General features: G+C 46.5%; 1 protein-coding gene across 2 annotated transcripts in view; it reads right to left on the reverse strand.

Moving 5' to 3' along the window:
* Positions 1-21,587, reverse strand: part of DHX35 (DEAH-box helicase 35) — a 2,070,470-nt gene that overhangs the window by 718,668 nt on the left and 1,330,215 nt on the right. The gene's annotated exons all lie outside the window — the stretch shown is intronic.

Here is a 21,587-nt window from a genome sequence, read left to right on the forward strand (position 1 = left end):
ATGTCACTTGCTATCAAGGAGGTTCAAAGCAAGAGGATGTGGCACTCAAACCATTACCAAGGCATGAGGGAAAGCCAGGAATCTGAACAGAACAGAGACTCTAACTCCAAAAATGAAAACTAATAACCAAATGGAAGAAGTCAGTTTCATTACTACATACTGCAAGAATAATGGAACTTTGAGAAACATCCTCAAAAGGAACTGGCATCTCTTACAACTGGACCCACATGTCAGGAACTACGTTAAAGACAGCCCAGTGATCATTTACAAATGAGCAAGGACCATAAAAAACATATTAAGCCCATCTTTACTTCCAGAATCAAAGACATTGAATGCAACCACCTGGTTACCTAAACAAACTATGGGTTTTAGGAAATGCGGGACTTGCACAATGTGCAAACGTGCTATGGACAGTACATCAATCTTTGAAGACAAATATGATATCAAGCACAATATTTCTGAACATATCAACTGCAGAACCAAATATGTCATATATGTCATCATTTGCGAATGCCATAAAATGTATATAGGGAGCACCATAAGAGAATTAAGGACTGGGATAAGAGAACACATTTCATCCATAGGAAATCAAAACACAAACTCACCATTGGCCCAACACTGGCAAAAGGAACATCAATGCAATGACAAAAGAACTTTAAAATGTGTGGGTTTGAAGAGAGTAACCCTGGGACCAAGAGGTGGAAATCATGAACTGAAACTACGACAGAAAGAAGCAAAAATTATTTGTAAATTCTGCACAGTGGAAAGAGGTTTAAACTCGGACAACGAGATGTATTCCTTTCAGTAGAATGTCTAATGTTTTGACCTGCACATCTGGGTTATCGGAGAGAATATACATACCCATTTTCAGACAAGATGTATCACAATTTGGAAAATTTCCTTAAATGTTGGGACCTGCTACTTGAATTAGAGGAGAGAACATGTAAACTACCTGCCATTAGACCCATACAAATATGAGTCTGGTCACTACAGTCAAACTATTGGAACCCCCCCCGCCCCTTATTTGTGGTACTTTATGGCATGGCACATCATTTTCAAATGACCAGACACATGTGATTGTCTAATACGAGTTTCTTTCTACACCACTCTGTTCTTTACTCAAGTCCAATATCTGTCCCATTAGGAATCATTTGTGAAACACTACATTTCGACTAGAGGTATTCAAATTTGGATTTAAATTCAGCATGTGTAAGCAAGGCATTTTGCATCTACACTGAGCACTGACAATGTATTTCCAACATGCATCATGAGAAGGCAAATAAGACATTCACAACAGAAATTGCCCCTATTAAAATTCGTGGAACATTACATTATAACCAGAGGAATTATAATTAAAATCAATAAAAATCAATAAGCGGGAGCGAACCATTCAGCACTCACATTAGGCACTGATTATTGTTTTTTAATTAAAAATTCACAACATACGTCGTAATTCTGCAATTTTGTTTGGCAGAGCAAAATAGTCACAAACAATTAGCTTGCCCTTAATATTCATAAGGAACAAGTTACTTACCTGTAACTGTTGTTCTCCAGCATGGGTCTGGCATGGATTCACATGCTCATGAATATTCCCCGTCGTCAGGCTGGGAATCCTCGGTAAAGAAAAAACCAGTATCAGTTTCGTTTCTGATCTGTCTTTCGTAGTAATAACCAATCACTGGTCTCTGCGTCATACTGACCACAGCCAATGACTGCCCTCTACCTAAGCACCGCCTCTGGCAGCCATCTTCAGATTTGGAAGCACGTAAAGTGGCAGTATGACCAAGTGAAGAGCCGCAGAGGGGTAGGCGGGAGGGTTCGCATGTGAATCCATGCCAGACCCATGCTGGAGAACAACAGTTACAGGTAAGTAACTTGTTCCTTCTCCAGCATGGGGTCTGGCATGGATTCACATGCTCATGAATAAAGAATACATAGCAGTACACACATGCACAACCACGGGAGGTGGCAAAGGCTCAACATTAAGCATTACATCAAACTCAACATTAAGCATCTTACCTCCTCACCAGGCTCACCTCAGGCGAACAGGTTGCGCAGCACTGCTTGGCCGACCCTGGACTCCTCCCTGGAATCCCGGTCGACGCAGTAGAATTTCGTGAAGGTGTGCGTCGACCTCCACGTAGCAGCCCTGCATATGTCCAGCAGGGGCACACCAGAAAGGAACGCCGTGGTAGCTGCGATCGCTCTGGTGGAATGGGCTCTCGGACGGCCAGGCAGCGGTCGGTTTGCCAACCGATGACAGTACATGATACAGCCGGAGAGCCATCTGGAAATGGAAGCCTTCGAGAGAGCCTTCCCCTGATTGACAGGTCCAAAGTTCACAAAGAGTTGTGACGTCTTCCGAAAACACTTCGTGCGGTCCACGTAGAACTTCAGCGCGCTAGCCACATCCAGCGAGTGCAAAGTCCTCTCAGCCGGCGACGAAGGCGACGGGAAGAACACAGGCAACACCAAGGGTTCGTTGAGATGGAAGTCCGACGGTACCTTGGGCATGAAGGAGGGGTGCGTCCTGAGCACTACCCTCGTGTCGTGGAAAGTCAAGTACGGGGCCTTGCAGGAAAGGGCCTGGATCTCTCCCACTCGTCGTGCGGAGGTGATGGCCACAAGAAAAGCTGTTTTCCACGATAGAAACTTCAACGGGGTCGAGTGCAGAGGCTCGAACGGAGGTCCCATGAGCTTGGTCAGCACCACGTTGAGCTCCCACGCCGGGGCCGGAGCCTTCACCGGCGGGAACGATCTGAACAGTCCCTTCATGAACTCTTTCACCAGACGATGAGACCACAAGGACGTCCGCCCCGTGGTTCTGGTGTATCGGGAGATCGCAGCAAGATGAATCTTGATGGACGCGTGTGCCAGACCAGCTTTGGCCAGCGTCAGCAGGTACGGCAGTACTTGGGGAGCCGTAATCCGTAGAGGGTTAATCTTCTGTGCGTGGCACCAGACAGAGAACCTCTTCCATTTGTGTCCGTAGCATTTAAGAGTCGAGGACGCCCTGGCCTTTGCAAGAACCTCTCTGCAATCGGCCGGTATGTCGTATCCTCCAAACTCTAGCGCTGCAGGAGCCAGGCCTGCAAGTTCAGCGACTTCGGGTCGTGGTGGAGGATGGCGCCTCCTTCCCTGGAGAGTAGATCCGCGTCCGCCGGCAGCTTGATCGGCGGGGACGCTGACAAGTCCAGCAAGTCCGGGAACCATATCTGCCTCGGCCACGCAGGTGCGACGAGGATCATCCTGCACCGTGACCTCTTGAGCTGGTTGACGAGCTGGATTAGCAGAGGCAAGGGAGGGAACGCGTAGAGGAACAGGCCCTCCCAGGGGAACGAGAAAGCATCGCCCATGCTCCTCGTCTGGGGAAACCTGCTGGCGAACCTCCGGCACTTGGTGTTCGTCGCCGTCGCAAACAGGTCGATCTGGGGTGTGCCCCACCGTCGGAAGAGGCGATCCACCAGATCCTGGCGTAGTTCCCACTCGTGGCACGAGCGCAGCTCCCTGCTGAGTGAGTCGGCGATGGTGTTTTTTATCCCTGCCAGATGAAACGGCACCAGAAAAATCCCTTGGGCGACGGCCCAATGCCACAGGTCCTGCGCCTCCTTGGACAGCGCTGGGGACCTGGTTCCGCCCTGTTTCTTGATGTAAAACATGGTGGTGGTGTTGTCGGTGAAGATCCTCACCACCTTGCCCTTGAGGGACGGAAGGAAGGACCTGAGGGCCCAAAACACTGCACGGAGCTCCAGGACGTTGATATGCAGGGACTTCTCCGTCGGGAGCCAGAGTCCCCTTGCGTGCAGATTTTCGGTGTGCGCTCCCCACCCTTCCAGGGAGGCATCCGTGGTCACAGTCTCCTGGTGGGCTGGGGTCTGGAAGTCCATGCCCGCCGTCAGATGCGCGCGGGTGCCCCACCACCGTATCGCTCGTCGGAAACTCTCGTCGAGCTTGATCCTTTCCTCGAAGCTGCCCGTCGTCTGGATCCAGCGCGCATCCAGGAATTCTTGCAACGGGCGCATCCGGAGCCTGCACATGGGAATGAGGTAGATGCAGGAAGACATCATCCCGAGGAGGGACTTGATGGACCTCACTTTGGCCGCGTCGGCCACCAACATCCGTTGCACCTTGCCCAAGATGGTCCTGGTCCTCTCCTCCGACGGGGAGGCCAGAAGGGACACTGTGTCGAGCCTCGCTCCCAGAAACAGTGCGACTTGCGCGGGCACCAGGTGGGATTTGGCGTAGTCACGGAGAATCCCAGGTCCGTGAGGAGTTGGACGGTCCTTGCCGTGTGGACCACGGCGAGCTCCCTCGTCTTGGCGCGGATGAGCCAGTCGTCCAGGTAGGGGTAGACGTGAATCCCCTCGCGGCGCAGCTGCGCCGCCACCGGTGCGAGGCACTTGGTGAATACCCTGGGTGCCGACCGTAGTCCGAAGGGAAGGGCTTTGAACTGGTAATGACGCCCCTGGACCACGAACCTGAGGAATTTTCGGTGCCCCTTTAGGATGGGAATGTGGAAGTAGGCATCCTCCAAATCCAACGACGATAGGAAGTCTCCTTCCTCCAGCTGACCCAGGACGTGCTGGAGGGTGACCATCCGGAACTTCTGCGCCTTGATGAACTTGTTCAGACGTCGCAGGTCTAGGATGGGGCGCCATCCTCCCGTCTTCTTCTTCACGAGGAAGTATCTCGAGTAGACTCCGGAGCCCCGAAGCCTCTTTGGGACGAGTTCGATGGCGCCCTTTCTGAGCATCGCCTTTACCTCCAGGAGAAGTTGAGGGACGTGAAGTTCTTTCCTGGCCACGGGGGGGACGCGCGGGCACCTTCTTTGAAACTCGAGCGCGTGGCCCCGGGCCAGGGCGTCCAGCACCCAACGGTCGGTGGAGATGGACTCCCACACGCTGACGAAGCCCGCCAGCCGGCCTCCCACCGGGGTGCTTCGGTGGGGGCCCGACCCCACGGCCGGTTCAATCCTGCTTGGACGCGGCCTTGCCGCCTTGACCTCCTTGGCGACGACGGCGGGGTCCGCTAGACTTGCCTCGTCCTCTGTAGGCCTCTTGCGACGACGAGCGGGCCGCTTGACGGTAGGAAGCGAAACCGCCGCCGGAACCTTTGGAGGCGCCCTTGCCTCCGCCGCTCCGAAAGGGCGTCCGTCGTTGCTGCAGAACTCCAAGGGCCCGGGCCGTCTCAGTATCCGCCTTGATGGCCTGAAGGGAATCGTCCACTGTCTTCCCAAACAGGTTGTTCCCGTCGAAGGGCATGTCCAGGACTCTGGTCTGGACGTCCTGCCGGAAGTCCGTAGCTTTGAGCCATCCACGACGTCGAAGGCAAACGCCGTTGCCCAGCTGGCGGAACCTAGTGTCGGCAATGTCCGTCGCCACGGTGATGGCGTGGTCCGAGGCCACCTCACCTTCCTGCAGGATCTCCAGGGCCTCCGCCCTCTTGTCGTCCGGCAGAAAATCCAGCAGGGGAGCTATCTTGTACCACAGCTCCCTGTCGTAGCGAGCCACGATAGCCAAGGCGTTGGCCGCTTTAATCGTCGTCGCTGCCGACGAGATGACTCTACGTCCCATAGCATCCAATTTCTTTCCCTCGCCGTCCGGCGGGGAAGTCGATGTGGAGGCCGCACCCCCCCCCCGCTTTCTTCCTGGCTGCCGCGGAGACGACGGAATCCGGGGTAGGCTGCGCCCGGAGGCATAGGGGGGCCGTGTCCGGGACCCGGTACTTTTTCTCGTACCGGTCTCTTCTAGCTGGCGTCGTGGAAGGGTTCTTGAGGAGGGAAAGGCCCTCATCCCAAATGTCGTCCAACAGAGGCACTGCGAGGACCGTCTTCCTCTTGGCCTCGCAAAGGAAGCCTTCCTTTTTCTTCTCCTCAGGGCAGAGTTGGAAAAGCTCGGAAGCCCTGGAGATCATGGAGTGGAAAGATCCGATCTCGTCGGGCGGAGAAGCCCTGGTGGGAGGCGACGACAGAATATCCTCGTCGTATGCCTCGTCGTCCGTACCCGTCGCTGCCGTGTCAGTCCCCGTATCATCCCCTCGGGTGGACGGGGAGGAGGGCTGGACGGGGCGCGACGGTTGAAAAGGAGGTGGTGGATGGATCCTTCTTTTCTTGGTAGGGGGAACACCAGAAGGTCCCGGTTCTGGATCCCCCGACGGGAGAGGTTCCTCCGTCGGTAACGGTAGCCTCGTCCTTATCTCGGAGCATAAGGACTGTATGGCCAACAAAATGGCCGCCGAGTTGTCTTGCGGCGCTGGCAGAGGGGAATCCGACGGGCGAGCAGGGGCCCCGTTGGTATCCTCGACGATGTCGTCGTCGTCACCTGCGTCGGGGTCCATTCCGACGGGCTGGCCTTCTTCCACGCCTAGGCCGTGGCTTAAGACCTCGATCAGCTCCTCTTCTGAGGTTGAGGCCGAATCTACGACGACGCCCTGCCCCCCCTTCTTCTTCCCCACGGAGGGTTTCACGGGGGTCCTATCGATGGGCACAAAAGAAGACTCCCTCCGAGGAGGCAGGGAGATTCTGGGCCCTGAGGTCGCCACCACTGGTGCAGCCTCCACAGGCTGAGCCAGGGCCGCCGCGACCGTTTCGATAGAGGGCTTGGTCGGATGGATCAAGGCCTTCACCACCTTAGGTGCGCTCACCGCCTTATCCTTGAGGGAGGGGGCACTGCCACGCTCCTCCTCCGCCTTAGAGCTCGACCGGGGCCTCTCCAGGAGCTTCGCCGGGTGCTCGGCCTTCCTCTTACCCGACCCAGAGCGTTGGCTCGTGGTTGATGGTGCCGGGGAGGGTGCGCCCTGCCTGGCGCCCGTAGAGCCCGACCGTTCGGCGCTCCCGGTGCCAGCGGACTCGCGGTGCTTGGCCTTATGTTGGGCCCCCGTCGCCGGGGCGCCCTCAAAGGTCTTAGAAGACCGCTCGGATCTCTTCTTCTTCTCGCCAGACGGGCTCTTACCCTCCAGCCAGTTGGCGAGACGTTGATGGCGGTCCTTCATGGTCCGTTCCGACATGTTGCCGCAAAACGCACAGTCCTTCTCCACGTGCGTCTTGTCCTCATGAAGGCAGTAAAGGCAGAAAGAGTGTTCGTCCTCCTTAAAGACGTTCTGCAGCTGGCATCCAGGGCAGACCCTGAACAGCTTTCCGGGCGTCGAGCTTCCCTTCTCCTGGGCCATCTCCGAGACCGGGCCTGAGAAGCTTCTGGAGTCCTCCGAAGTGTAGCTCGACGAAATCTTCACCCTTGAGGGGCGCAGACGAATCCGACACGGGTCCCCGTTGATCGGATGTAGGATCGGTGGAGCTTGAGGCTCTTTTGACCGAAAGAATCGAAGTTTTTGTGAAAAAAGCGCGAAAAATAGCACTAACGCTCGAGAGCAATAGCACGAGGATCCCAACACATGAACGTGCGGTAAAAATCTGAAGATGGCTGCCAGAGGCGGTGCTTAGGTAGAGGGCAGTCATTGGCTGTGGTCAGTATGACGCAGAGACCAGTGATTGGTTATTACTACGAAAGACAGATCAGAAACGAAACTGATACTGGTTTTTTCTTTACCGAGGATTCCCAGCCTGACGACGGGGAATATTCATGAGCATGTGAATCCATGCCAGACCCCATGCTGGAGAATATTAGGCATTCGGACACAGTCAGGCTAGAATACAATCTAGCTAGCACATCACGTAAACGCCTAACAGTGGAAAATGGTAGAAGAAACGCATATTATCTATTGGAAATAGAGCACACCAGCCCAAAACATGGCGGCCAAGTCAGAACTAGTAGAAAGACTAGGTTGTTTAGCAACGTAACCAAACAACAAACATGGAGCGGGTGGACACACTTGCACGAGGACAGAAAGGCATCGTCTGAGGAGGATGGAGGTGAGTTTCACATGGATAATATGACTTGCCTACCAAGTACTTCAACACGGACTAGAGGCATGCAGACCCTCGTGGGCCCTGCCCGTGCATAGTCACATTAGAAATCCCCCATTTCATTTTTTCTGTGAAGCGCGCAACGCGGCTCAGACCTACAGCCATCCTTTGATGCAACCAACATGCGGTTTTAACTCCGTGCAGACACATATTTCTTGGGAAATGTAATGTTACAGTTATTCATGGGATTTTTTGACGTAAGCTTACAAAACACAATAATATGAGACTAGTCAAAACAGAAAACACTGTGGTATTTATGCTAAACTAATGGATTTGAGAATTGGAAATACCTGAACAAGGGTGAACACACGCACAGGGAAAACAACAAAAACACTGATTATTTCATTGTGATAACAGTCACAGGGTTACTGATGCTATGTGGGCACTTCTCCCATAGGAAAACAGGGATTATCCCATGACTGGATGAAAATGCTGTGAAGGATATTAAATGCAACAATAACTACTGGGTAAAATACGCAAGTAGACTGCAATTTGATGTGATTTGCACAACTGTCAGTCATCCAAAGGCTGGGTGACTGTGTTGTTATACTAAGTTCCATATCATACTCACCAATGACATTATTATATTTGTTATCTCCCTTTTCTCTTTATGTTGAATTCCCACAAACCTCTTACCCTTTCCCCCTCCCTAAATATGGGCATTTTTATTTACATGTTTACTGTATGAATACTTTTATGTTTTGGAAAATTTATTTTTGATGGTTCTGTTTTGTTACTCACGTTACAATTTGGCAATGATTACAACAATTGCAATTTATTATGTATTATTTTTGTCAACAATAACTGTGATTGACCACTTTGGGACTTGATTTGTAGCCCTGATTTGAAAAAGACGTTTTATACGTCGAAACACGTGTCATCACTAAAGGGCATTGAATTTCTATATAAATTCACACTGTGTGAATCTAACACATGAGGTGTGTGATTTCTTTCATTTTCTTTAATGGAATTCAAATGGATGGGCGCATCAATATATCCTAAGGGTAACCTTTTCTAAAATTAACTTCATGTAAACATTCACAGTGTTTGTCTTGTCAGAAAAAAAACAAATGTAACAATGCTCCAACACACACCCTCAATAGAGAACCTCGACCCCTTTACAGCATCAAGAAACAATAATTTACCCTCAGCTTGTAGTGTAATGTTAAAACCCAGAGAGAGCGTCTTGCCAACTTTCGTCGAAATCATAAAACCTGTAGAAACAGATGATTGTGAACCGTTCATAATGTTAACTTGGCCTTTTGTCATTGCTAGTTAATCCCCAGATAAGACTTCTAAACAGACAAAAATGTCCCATACTATCTTTTCACTGAGCAGAAATGATAAAAGCAGGAAAACTATAAAACAGAGTTTCCAGGCGGACAAAACTAAAAATATGAATTCAAGCCTTGAATCTGTGAAATCAAGTTCTAAGCAATTTATCAAAGTAATTACTTTACCTCATAAAGCAACCAACAGAGCCTCTGCTGTGGTGATAAAAAAAAAAAAATACTTAAGGATTGCAACATCTAAGAAAGGTAATGTTCGGTTAGTGAATAAAACAATAATACCTTATGCCCCCCTGGATGAATTGATCAAGGTTGTGGAAAAACAACAAACAAATGTAAAGGAGATGTCAGCTGCAGCTCCCATGATGCCACCTCCTTCCTTGGGTGTAACGATCCTTCCAGAGCAGTCTGGCCCAGTGCATGAGTGCACAAACATAGAACATTGTCGTTTAAACATCATAACAGTCAAATCTTCTTTATTATTTCAACACAAAAAGCTGCCTCTGCCTGTAGAGAAACAACATTCCTGCCTACAAAGACATCTAGAAGAGAAACTGATGAGTAATATACCCAAAGATGGACACTGAAACAAGAAAGAGTTGTACTATCCGGTGCAGCCACTGATTTTGACCCCATTGACAGAACATCTAAATAACCAGATGAAGAAACAGGGATCATGTGAATCTCTTCCTTCCCCTTCCATCATCTCACTATGACATGTCGACCTTCCCCTTATTCTAAGTATGACCTGAACAGAACTAGTGTCCTTACCATCTTGTGCGATGTGCCAAGTCTAGAAGACATCACTTCGTCAGAGATCCATCAGGTAGAATTTATAAACTAAACAGATTTGACCACATCTAGATTATGGATCCAATCAGGGGTGGTCGTAAACACAATTTGGAAGGCAAGAACAGACATCTATGATCTGGGTTTTATAGTTCACCAAGACTTTAAATCTCCCTGGACAGGGATGAATAAACAAAATCAAGACCTGCCTGCTACAATGGCTACTTACTGTAAGTTGCTAGTGGCAGAATCTCAGAAATCTTCTGGGTCGCTAAAAAATAGGATCCCCGAAAATCAAAATAATGCCTATTTTTATTGCGCCACGAGAACATAACTACCCACTCAAAATCTTGAGCAGCGCATTTGCTTAGCTAGTTGGAACACACACAGGTTTATTCATTTGACTGATAAATCCAATAACCATCTGTTAGGGAGAATTATCATTCGATGGCTAATTTCCCTTACCTAGGAGTCCCTCAGCAGCTTTGGTGGATCTCTGGAGTTATTTCTTTCCACTTGGTAAGAGTGTGAGCTTTTCCCCCACTCTTACCCATGTTTTGCTATGTGTCTTTTCCTCTTTTTTTGTGATTGTGGACTCTGGAGTACACCACTTCAGTAGCCCCCTTCTTTTGTGTGTTACACAGCACATTCAGTGCAGTGACACAGGGTTGTCGTTCAGACTTCCCACCAACTCCATTTCTGAGGATGACTACTGTCCCCCAGAAAAGGGTAAAGTTGCCATTAACTTTACTTAAGTCAATGTAACCACATATCCAGTACGCCCCATCTTACATGGAGTACTGGAAGGGGTTACTCTTAGGCCTTTTTATCTGTACCTCCTAGAGCATTGTTTCGCTCTTAACATTGAGACATGGCTGGTGGCAGTGGTATCTACCCTAGTTTTCCTACAGTGATTATCTTATATAAACGTGGTAATATTGTAGGCTATTGTATTAGCCTCAAACTTAAACCTGCTTGACCAAATGCTTTTTCTTTTGGCTCCAGTGCGGTTTATTCGCCATTTCCTTTTGTTAAACTCCTTCTTGTGTTTTACTTTGCGTGGCAAACCAGGTTTGCCGCCTTTGTTCACTGTCTTTTGGCAGGCTTCTGCCAAGAAGCCCTCCACTAGGCGTCTGGGTGTCTAGGTGGGCTGAATGTGAGGGAGGGGTGTAGTCACCCCCTGAACAGGGTATCCTAGGAAACCCAAGTCACACTTTACCATGATTGGCTGAGGTGGTTGTCCAGGCTGGACAACCCCCCCTGCTGTGTGATTGACAGCCAGGCTTTGTGAATGGGGGATTTTCGCATAAAAGGCAGGTCTCTTGGGCTGGAAGTCAGAGTAGCCACTGGAACTACAGGGAACCGAAGAGAAGCGGAGCAGAGGTCGAATGCTGCAACTATCCCGTACCGGTGAAGCCCTGCTGCAGTCCTGAGCTATCTACCCTTCAACGACTAAGAGGAGATCCAGTCCGGAGACTTCTTCCCTTGAGCCTGGTGGGGATAACCAACTCGTCTTCTTCTGCCAGAGGATCCCCTTCGTGGTCGGAATCGCTGCACACTGCTGTAGTGGTCCTGATTGCCACCTGAAAAGCCTCTCCTGTTTTTAAGGAGCGCACCTTTTATTCATCGTCGCTGCTGGCGGCCTCATCCCTGCGTGGTGCAGACCCCTCCAGACGTCCTCCTTCGTGCTGAAGCTTCAGGAACCTTGGGTCTGCAAGAAACTACCAGGAACAATTGCCGTGGCACCAGCTTCATCATTTGAGAAAGGTACTGTGTCCTGCTTGAGGAATTTGGGTGAATCCCTACTTCTCTTCAATAAGGCTTGTCCTTATTTTTCCCTCCTTCTTACAACTTTTGCTTCCGAACATTGACAATACCCAAGTACTCTTGGCTACGTTGAATTGTGAACTGTCCGACTGTGTGATCCTCGACAACAGGAACCCAGTTCTACTTGACACTGGCTCCGGCCTATTGACCCTTGAATTTCTGTCTATGAGCGTTCTTCGATTCTGCCTGCCTAACAAAAGTATTGCCTATGATTTTTGCCCCCAACTCTCTCTGGGTATCTCAAGTGCTAAGTGTGTTTTTGCCCCGGTAGCATTTCTGCCACGGATACGCGTTTATTTAGTAGACTGAACTATCAAAAGGTGATCGCAATCGTATTCACGGTAACGTGTCTTGTTTTTTAACAACCGTCCGTTCAAATACAGGGTACTTACCTTGATTTATACCATACAAAGTGAATTTGTTAGTTGTGGTGTATTTTACGTGTGGTTTGGAATTTAATAGAAGTGTTGTGTTTATAACAAACAGTTTAAAAATAAATGTACTTATATTTTTCTACCTGAAACCTTGAGCCGGTGTTTGCTTCAGTCACAGTAATTGTAGTCCCTTTGTGTAATCTCTACTACTGCTCATATACTCTTGAGATAAGCCTGGCTGCTCCGCTACTGCTACCACTTTAACATCGAAGTACAGGCTTGTACCAAAGGTAAAACTTGTATTGCCACCTGTAGTCTTAATTGTGTGTAGTGGTCCCTAAGGGCACTGCACAGGATTCTGCCTAACACCATCTAATTACGGCAGACATAGTGGCTCTCAAAGAGACGTGGCTCTTAGAATCCCCAACATCGGATGACCATCGGATTGCCTTACACACCGCAAAACGAGCCGCGAAAGGACGCCTGACTTCGGGCTTATTGGTCGCGGTAAAAATGCTCTGGCTTAACATTAGAACCATGGGGAATCCCTAACCATTATATTCAAGTGGTGAAAATACATTTGTTGTCCAGAATCTTTGCTTTAATGAATGTTTACAGAAATCCTGTGGGCATAACCAATGATAGATTTTTTCAAGATCTTGAGAAAACCTTAAATCTTATTGCGAAGACTCAATGTATCACACAAACACACCATCTTGGTAGGTGATTTAAACTTACATTCCCTCATGGAGCAACCACCAAAAAATTCCATCTCGCAACGATGATTGGTAGTAATGAAACAAGAGAAATATGATAATGACGAAGGGATCTTTACCAGGCGACATTCCCCCTAAAACCACCTGGCGGGGAGGCTGTCAAGAATCAGTAATTGATTATATATATGTAGATCATAACCTCTTCGCAGAAGCAGAGAGTCTCGAAGTAGTTAATCAAAATAATTGCGTACATGATATGCTAATCTTAAAATGGACATGGTTCCATAAGCCTTTATCTGTAGCTGGAAAGTAGTGTCAAGGCCAGCTAATTTTAAATATTGGTAAAAATCGGTTCAAATGGTTGCCGAAGTTACTATCTTATAATGTCTTCAAAATATTCAAAGCTTACCAGACTGTCAGAGAAATCCAACACATAAGCAGAATGAATCGGTACTCCATCTTTTTAAAGTGTAATCAAGTTTCTCAAGGAAAAACAACTATAAAAATAAACATGTATATGACTCGGATTTAAGAGACAGAAAAAAAAATGTCGACGTGAAAAAAGACATACTTTGCTTTTCCTGCCAAGTGAAAGAAGCTGTGTCTTAAAGACATTAAAAAATCAATATAAAACTGGTTACGATCCAGAAAAGCAACTCTATTTCAAGAGACGGAGAAACTATGGTAAAAGCAATCAAGTCCAAAAATTCCACGCAGACTTGGGGCTTACTCAACCAATGTTCCTTGACCTCTCAGACATCAATGCAAATCAATGGTGGTGCCGAACAACAGTGGGTAGAACATTTATCAACTTTATTCACCCCTTGTTTGTACATCCCTGAAAATCAAGTAACATTAAAAAAGGATTTTGAGATTCACATTTCTCAATAGGACATTGAATTTTACATACACAAATCCAGCAGTTCTCGGGCTCCAGGGCCGGATGGGTTGATTAACCTAATGTTTAAAGAACATCCGCATCTGTGGGCTGTGATTTTACATAACGTTTTTACAAACCTAGTTCAGTCAAAAGCCAAACCTGTGTCTTGGCAACATTCAATCATTATCCCAATCTTCAAAAAAGTTAATAGGCTGGACCCTACCAACTATAGACTAACAGCCCTATTGGATGCTCTGGGTAAGATTTTCGCCCGTTTCATTTTGAGAGATCTTAATGAATGGCTAAACGATACCCAAAACCGGGATCCAACAGGTTTTGTCCCGAAGATGGGAACGGCAATAAATTGTACTCAAATAGCTGCTCTTAAATCCCAACGTCAAGAACAGAAACAACCATTGTGTTTAGCCTTTGTGGACTTCGAGAAGTTTTCGATTCCATATCATGAGAAAAGTTACTACATAAGTTAAAAAAAGCACAGTGTCCATCACCGTTATAACATAGATTAACCTTTCACATTCCAATACATCAATTCAAGTAAGACTTAACTCAGATGGGTTTTTATCGAGTCCAATCACAACCCATAGAGGCTTAAAGTAGGGGTGCATTTTGTGATCTACCCTTTTTAATTTTTATACTTGATTTAAAAGAGAAACTAACAAATATTATAGCTGATGCTCCCAAACTAGGTCAACAGATGATCTATCGACTACTCTATGCAGATTTCAGAACTTAGGCACAGTGTTCACTGGCTATCCGTTCCACAAAGAATCAATCTCAACTCTCTGTCGCTCACATTCAAATGTGTACAGATCCTATTACCGAAGTACTTATGTGACAAATTCACATGGAAATCCTTGGACCGGCCCACTCGAGCTGTATATGCTAATTGCCTGACTATTCTTAGGTGCAAGCTCCAAAAGGCAGGCGGCAATAGTTTCCCAGTCCGTGCTGCCAAAATGTGGAAAACTCTACCAGCTACACTTGGAGCCGAACCTTCCTACAATAATTTCAGAAATCAGGTAGTAACTTGGCTCAAATTGTCCGACCATCCACAATGCTAACTCCACCTCATTCCTAGCGGTTACCTACATACCGTTGATTAGATGCAAACACATATAACCTACTTACTGTATGATTATGAATCCCCTTCCTCTGTGTCTACTGTATATCCACTTCACTGCATTTTTCATGTAAGTCCTGTACATTACCTGCTGTATCTCCATTAACTACTATCCTTGTAATTGACCCTGTATGTACTTATTTCTTTGCTTAACCAATGTAAGGAATGCGCTCAGATGCCCAAGGGCTTGGTGCGCTATAGAAATTAAATACAATACAATACAGATGACCTAGTGCTTATATCCAAAACGCCTAAAGGTTCACAGAGACTATTAGATGCCTTAGCTGCGTATACTGAACAAAATGCTTTACAAATCAATGATAATAAAATTAAGATCATGTGTTGTGGTCACACACTGAGGCGTAAAAAAGGTTATAAATGGATGCTCCAAGAAAAATCACTTCAAGTAGTCCATCAGTACACTTAATTGGGGATCAATGTTAATGATCAGTTAAGCGATGAACCTTACCTTCAAGCCACTGACACAAAACTCACAACAGCGATTTCGTAAGCTAAAATTATACTGGCGAAATACAGCAAATTCTCGTGCTTACCAGCACTTACGTTTTACAATCAAAAGGTAACTCTGGTTTCGTAATATGGATCCAAAACAAAAAAAATCTTCCAAGAAGCATTTTGGTTAAAAATTTAAAGCAGATTTTGGCAGTGAGTGTTAAACTTAACTCAGTGTGTACCTACATCCTTGATCCGTTTTGAAAAGAGATTGATTTTGTTATATTGCATGTATGCATGGAAGCTATGTGCCTTGCTAAGAAAATGCATCCTACAATCAAATCCGAATACCCTTTTGCACGTTTTAGCCCTGTATTTGATTAAGTCAAGATACAAATTTGCAAATCTGTGGATGAACACAATGTTAAATATTATAGCAGCTGCTAATATAACCCTAGATCTTTTGCAGAGTAATCCGACACATGCAAAATTGAAATTGTATCAAATGGATTGGATCAAAACATAACAAACTTACCAGAATTATACTGACTTCAAAAACAATCCCTTTAAGAACAAAATAATATCATGTAAAGGCGAGTTACCTAGTAAAAAGCCCTTCGCCAGCTCACAGAAATGCATATCTATGATTTAGATTTAATCTGTGGATAACAAACGAGGTTTTGGTTAGAAGGATGTTGATTACAAATTATAAAAATGTCTGCCTCTTCTACAAAAAGGTGGATCAAAAAGAATCACTAAGGCACTTAATCATAGAACATCCAATGTTAGCTAATGAACGCAATTGCCATTTGAAAAAATGTTTTAAAGATTTTAGACTTATTTGCCCAGAGACATTGTGATCGTACATTTTTAGCACTCCATAAACATCTGTCAGATTGGCCACGATAAGATTTTTGGATACATTACAACTAAATAACTACAAAGAATGATGTACATTCATGAGCTGCAGAATTCAGATGATAAGCATGATACGGGTCTCTAGTCCTTTGTTGATAGGTTATATCTGACCAAAGACGATGTTTAATTGTGATAAGTGTTGATTTTATCAGGCTTGCATATTTTTACATGATTGAATTATTATATGTGGTTTTAATTATAAGTACATGTTTAATTTTTGAAAGGTTGATTGTATCAGCCATATCAATAAAAATATATATATATAAATAATATAAAATGCGGTCAGAGCAATAGCCTCTGTGTTTGACTTTTGCCTGGCCCAATCACTTGAATCCTTTTCTCAGTTAAATGTTTGTCAATGTGTTGCACTACAGTCCTCAGCCTCTCTGAAGATTCTGTATGCCAAGTCCTCTTTCCAGGAAGAAAAGGTTTTCTTAACACAACTCCACCATTTCCTATCTTTCCTGCTTTGTGTTTCGTGAGATCCACGAAGTCCTTTGGCCCTCTGACAAGCTTGCTTTAGCGGGGCCTTGGAGGGGCGTCTGTCCGTTGGGGTTTTCTTGGCTACTGTAACCCTTCATTTTTCCAAGCCTTGAGTAATACTGTCTCTCGGTTTCTATGTTTTCAAAGCCCTATGGCCCTCTGACAGGCTTGCTTTATCTCAGATTCTGTAGGGCGTCTCCCTGCTTGGTTTTTTTTTGTTATTTATTTTATTTTGCATTTTTAAAGCACTCACACAGCCCGCGGGCATCGAGGCGCTGTTACAGGAATGTTTTTTTTTTAGTTGGATAATTGTTTTTTTTTGTCCGAGTTGCGTATTTATAACACGCTTAAATACCCAGAGGTTTCAAAGTACGGACCCGGGGATGGAACCTGGTTTGCTTCGTGTCGCTTTGCTTCCAAGGTGAACACGGTGCCGCTGAGCTATCCTACCGGGTTTATCGGGCTCCTGTAACTCTAGCCGCTTTACCAAGCTCGAACATTCCAGTTTGTCCCCTTCAAAGGCGGTGCATCTACAGAAGCGTTTGCTTGCTTTCCGCTGCTCATCTTGGCAGTTAATGCACTTCTCATGCAGAGTTCGGTGATTTGCTCTCTCCACTGCAGTCTGGTCTGGGCATCAGTTAACAGGCCCACCATGGCTTTAGTGTGGTTGAGCGACCAGATGAGACGGTTGCTTTACTGTCTTCGCCTGTAGCTTGACCTAGGCTTCTTTGCTGGTCAGAACACCAACCTTTGGGCGTCTCTAGCAATTTGCTTGCTCTCCATGCTACGGATGGCTCCACAGTCTAACGTGGTTCGCCTCTGTGTACAATTCTCTCCTCGCCTCGTTTCCAAGTTCCTCGTGGTTTTAGGCATGTCATCAAAAACAAAAGGAGTGTATGGTTTCTCTTTGACTTTGCAGCACAGATCCAGTATAATCTGAAGCCAAAGAGATTGAAGAAACATCACTACCAGGAGTATCCAAAATCTAAGTAGCAAGAGTCTTTCCGATTCCCATGTAGGGAGATAATGTACTCTGAAGAGGGAGTTCCTTACCGGAATGGGAGTCGTTGGTCCAGAGAGGGGAGTCACTCCCAGTGAGGTCCCACCTGCCCAGACCCTAGGGAGGGTCTTGCTGAGCGGGCTAACCTTCCTAGCCTCAAAGGGGGTGGCTCTCCCCTGGGGAGAAGGGACGAATAGCCCAGATTCATCATAATAGGTGCTTTTGAATAGAAAGATGTACACAGGTGATCTGATTACATGCCAACAGGATAACCCAGCGGGGATAAAGGGATGGTGTATGGCAGCCGTTTGTCTGCTACTTGAGTCCAACTTTGCTATTGTGGGGACCTGATTTACACTAATGGGTAGATCCCATAACGTATTGCAACCCTGGGCCATCATTAAATGTTCTTCAAGGAGTCCTCTTCTGAGTCCCCTCAACAGGATCTGGTTTGGGGTCTTCATCTAAGAGTTCAAACCAGCGCAGATCTATATGTTCTTCCCTGTAAATGTTCAGACAAAACTGGGTCATATGTCCACTCTTGCCGCATGAGAAACAATTCCCTATGACACCTGAACGGGTACCAGTTTTCCTTTTTTGCCAAATGAAGACTCAGTTGGATTTGGAGGCTTTGAAGGGGAAATAGACATGATTGCATGTTTCCCTTTTCAAAGTGGCCCCTCATTTAAAGAACAGACTAACATGTTCCCATCTTTTGAAATCTTTAGTTCCTTCTGAACTGGATAAGACATTTGTCCTGGTCTGGGTCGCATAGCTGGGTGTCTTATAAAACAGCATTGACTGATGTCCCACAGCTGTTTGGATGTCCTTCTCTTGTGTAGGACTGTAGAAATGTCATACAGGCCATTGTAAGTGGTGAGAAAAGGAGTTGGTGAGCTGTTCTAAAGTGAATAGATTTTTCGCTTGCTCTAAACCTCGGCTCTTCATCCACTTTCTCAAGAGGTCTTCACATTCAAGCTGACTTCCTACTTTGCTGACTCAAGAGGTGGCAGCTTGACATCCCTGACCTTTCAACTGCAATACTATTCGCTCTTATCTACCCTCTGCAGCAAGACCTTCTTGATGGTTGCATATGTGGCTTTCCCACATTGACAAGTGGTCTGGCATGGTCTGCAGGTTTTCCTAGTGCAGGTGACCCAGACATCAGTCTTGAGTTTCCGTATCCAATTTAATTTATGCAGACAAGAAAAAGAAGCAGGGAGCTCTCAGTGGTGGAAAATATTTCTGTAGGGGTCTTCACCCACAGCCAAAGCAGGGATTGTCCAGGGGTTTGGTTGACACAGGATCCAGTGAGGTTAGCACAGTAGGACCCTCCCATAAACTGAATTCCAGTCATACTGATATAGGGACAATCGCAGGAATAGGAGTAACGTTTTTAAAATGGTTTGGTCATGAACATTGGGGAAACTCTTCATCAGGTTACTCTGAGCCCACTTTCGACACCATATGTGGTGACAGAGTACTGTGAAAGTGTGGTCTGACAAGTAGATGGACACGTTTGTATCATGTTCAATGTTTTAATTGGCTTTCTTAGTCAGGACCCAGGTTGGGAAAATGCCTACAGGAACAAGGGAAATGACTACAATCAAACAATGGACAACTATAGCAAGGTAAAACAGGATTGGGCAACAGAACAGTGAGGGCAAATTGCCATGTTCTGGCATACCTGATCTTCCAGAATATGAAGAACCTGTACACATTTGAGTCTTTGTCCTCTCTCGGACACCCAATCTAGAAACCAAAATATTGTCAGAAAACGATGGCAACAGAAGTCTTAACCTAAGTTTATGAGTCCTACAGCTCCAAAGCTGGCCTTAAACTATAACCAAAGTTCCAAAGAAAGTTGTGCCAAAACTAATTTCAACAAATACCTGCCCTCAAGTCTGTCCCATATCTATCTACAACCAATGCTATGTGTATTAGGTGGTATCTTTCCTCTGGAACATGATGGCATCAGAGTTCTCTTGGTTGCTTTCACTCATATTGAGATTTAATGTTCATCGCGTTTTACTTAGTTGCTCTAACTGGTACTGGGATATAGAGCCCATCTCACTTCCCTTGGTTGCTTTAACTCCTACTACGATCTCTGGTGTATCCTCTCTCCTGGCTGTCCAGTTTTCCACTTAACGTGCCCAATTACCATGGAGTTGGGTCTGGGCTGCTGGTAAAGTACATTCCTGGCTCTCCAGTTCCCCACCCCTCGGATCTTGTGTTTTGGTTTAATGTCATGGTTGCTGGTGGAAAGCCTCTCCTGGCAATCCAGTTCCCCACCCTTGAGTTCTCTGGATACTCCCATGTAGGGTCTGGTTCAGTGGTGAAGCTCCTCTACTAGTTCTCCGGTTTCCCACCCTTGGATATAATGAAGTATATGCACATGGTAGACTGCCTCCCTATGTTCTTCAATTATCCACGCGTGGGTCATCTGTTATCAGCACTCACCATGCCTCTCTGTGGCAGCACTGGCCCTGGCTGCATTCTCCCCTTGACCCGACTTAACATCAAGAAGAGCAATATTGTTAGACTAAAGAAGTATTCCCATAATTGAATGATACGTATAATATGTTGGCCAGAAGCGAATCGCATCATGTGACAAACATCGCAATCCAAGAATTGTCAATGTAACCGAAGGGCGTCCATTTTTTGAAATGTCAGCCAATTGCTTTTTTCTTTTTTCTGTCAAACACTTTGTAACTATATTCCATGCTTTAGATGGGATGGTCCGACGACGTCTTCCATATCTACGACAGGTAATCACCACAGCTGTGCTGCTTCTGAAGATTGTCTGCGTCCTGCGTCAATGACGTCGATATGCTGTCCTCAAGGGCCTCCCTTGAGCCGACGTCACCGGATGTTATAAGTAAGACGCACGACGCACGTAGCCTCAGTTGTAGTTTTTTCCCAGAATGTGTGGCACTAATCGTCTGCCAGTATAACCACAGAAAGCCTTGCGGAAACCGAAGTTGCAATAGCATAAGAAATTCTGTAGCGGGGCAGGCTGGGAGGGAGCGATATGGAATAAGTCGTCGGACCATCCCATCGAAAGAATGTTCTCAGGTAAGAAAGTAACTTGTTCTTTGAGGGGATTGGGTCCTCCGACGTATTCCATATCTATGACAGACTCCCAAAGCAGTACCAACGTAAGGAGGAGGGAAAAGAATTTAGAATTTAGAAATTTAGAATGCCCAATTAAATTGCAGAGTACAGGACCACCTTGCCAAAGGCCAGATCCTGCCCATGGATAGAATCTAGGGAGTAGTGTCTTACAAAAGTATGGACCGAAGCCCATGTAGCTGCTTCACAGATGTTACGAATAGGAACACCCCTCTGCAGGGCAGTAGAGGCAGCCATACCCCTAGTAGAAAGGGCCCGTAGGCCTACCGGAGGGTCCTTACCCGCCAAGCGGTAACATTAAATTGCCAAGATAATCCATCTAGACAAAGGCTGCTTAGTAACAGCTTGTCCCAAACGCCATCCAGCGTATCCAATAAAGAGCTGATCGTCCACTCTGACCCGGGACATGCGTGAGATATAGAAGCTTAAAGCTCTCTTAGGATCCAACCTATGGAGCCTCTCCTCTTCCTTACCAGGATGTGGAGGAGGATAGAACGCCGGAAGAATGACCTTCTGGCTTAAATGAAACTCTGATACCACTTTCGAAAGAAAGGAAGGACGAACCCTAAGGACAACCCTGTCCTTATGAAACACTGTGAAGGATGGCTTAACAGAAAGTGCCTGCAACTCACTCACTCTGCGAGCGGAAGTAACTGCAACTAAA

Source organism: Ambystoma mexicanum, chromosome 3p, assembly GCF_040938575.1.
Source record: "Ambystoma mexicanum isolate Mex_15411 chromosome 3p, UKY_AmexF1_1, whole genome shotgun sequence".
Lineage (NCBI taxonomy): Eukaryota > Metazoa > Chordata > Amphibia > Caudata > Ambystomatidae > Ambystoma > Ambystoma mexicanum.